We start from the raw sequence: 1969 nt of genomic DNA, 5'->3' as shown, positions 1-1969 counted from the left end.
AACCCTTTGTATTTGTTTCTATGTATTAGATCAAATTGCTATGCCTCCCAGACTTTGTGGGATGGTCTTAGTATGTGTTTTTTGAGACCTAAGGGTGCAGTCTCTTAGATCTCCTGAGCTGGGAGCTCTAGGAAAGTCTCTTGCTTGAGTTATTTGGGTTCTCCAGTTGTAGTTGTGCCTTGAATTTTATTGTCCCATTCATAGATGAAATCTCCTCTCAGTCTGGCTGACTACGTGGTTCACCCCTGACCATATTGAGTGAGCTATTGTGGAGGTGCTGACAGATCAGGACAAAATACAAAATAATAAATTGCAAAACAAAAGAAGCAAAACTAAAACATACACTAAATCCCTACAGCAACAACAAAAGCAACCACCAGAGAAGAGAGAATTAGGGAAGAGAAAATAGATCACAAATGATAGAAGAAAAAAAAGAAAGAAAAAAATATAAGAAGAGAAATAACAAAACAAGCAAACAAAACACACACACACACACACACACACACACACACGACCCAAAAATGTGGGATGTGGGAGAAAAAGGAATATATAGGTGTAGAGCGGAAATAAAGAACATAAGAACAAAGAATTAGGGGAATAGGAAAAGGAAAATGGTTTAAAAGGAGGAAAAAAGAAAAGTGAGAAAATATTTGAAAAGGAAAATAGAGGAGAAAGCAGATAGACCCAAAACAAGAAGAGGAAAAAAGATGACATGAAAGGGGGAATGGAAAAGAGAGGAGAATAGAAAAAATAAAAGGAAAAAACAAGATTGTATAGGAAAAGAGACGAGGAAAATTAGATATATAAATGAAACAATAGAGGCTAGAATAATAACAAATAATAAAGCATATAGATAAAGAAGACAAATAAAAAAGGAAAAAAAATTTAAAAAGGAAGAGAAGAAATAAAAAGGTGAAGTGACATTCCTTTCAGCCAAGTTTAGAGGCCCATGGGAGCTCTCTTTGAATCCCACTCTTCTGTTCTGTCTGCCAATTCTGGGACTCCTATGAGGTACTTACGTGCTAACCACTGTCAGAAACGGCCCTACTTTGGCTTTCAGCAACCTGCTTGAAGCTCCCAGTGATCCACAGTTTGTGTCTGTCTCCACAGGACTTGGCTGCAAGCAGGAGAGGCTAATCTGCCCTCTGAAGCAGGTTTGTTCACAGCATGGGGCCCATGGCTGGGTCAGCAAACCTCCTGGTTCTCCAGGCTCTGACTCTGCCCACCTGCTTAATCAGGTATCAATCTTAATCACTCAAAAGTCTGTTTCTGAAAGGGCCTTGAGGAGCTGTTCAGATTTCAGGGAATGTGGTTGTTGCGTTTCTCTGTCCCAGGGCTCCTCCTCTGCAAGTGGCCCAAAGTATTACTCTGCCCTCGACTGGGCAGAGATCCTTGTATGCAATCCAGTGGGATCGGCCGGAAACCTGGAATTTCTATCAGCTCTCCCATGCAGGCAAAGTACCAGATTAGACTGGTGCCCAGGATAGTGGGGCAGACAGGCCCTCCCCCATCCAGTCACTGAGGGCTCCTGAGACTGTTCAAACCCTAGGCTTGGCCTCTGCTTTTGTTTCCTCTGAAAAGGTCAACATGCAGGGTGTGGCAGGCAGAGCTCCTGAGGGAGGGGCGGGCTATATCACCCAGGGCAGGGTGTTTTTTCCTTATATGCCCTGTGGCTACTGGGAGTGGCCAGCTCCTCTCAGGAAAAGTGACCATTTTGGTTTGGACGCATAAGAATGACCAAATGCAGGATTCTTGGCTACTGCTTTTCCATGTCTCCCTGCACTGCTTCCCACCCCAGCCTCTCCCCAGGCACCTCAAGCCCGCGCCTCCCTCCCTGCACCAAAGCCTCCGGTGAGTAGCTTCAAATGAAAACTCCTGTGCTCTGGGTTTAGAAAACAAACAAACAAAAGAAAAAACGTGGCTCTCAGAGCAGCTCCAGACTCTGCTACAGCCTGCAACCCTGCGCCTT

The sequence above is a fragment of the Myotis davidii genome, unplaced genomic scaffold (assembly GCF_000327345.1).
Source record: "Myotis davidii unplaced genomic scaffold, ASM32734v1 scaffold1025, whole genome shotgun sequence".
In the NCBI taxonomy this organism is placed as follows: domain Eukaryota; kingdom Metazoa; phylum Chordata; class Mammalia; order Chiroptera; family Vespertilionidae; genus Myotis; species Myotis davidii.
Note: the sequence above shows the minus strand (reverse complement) of the source record.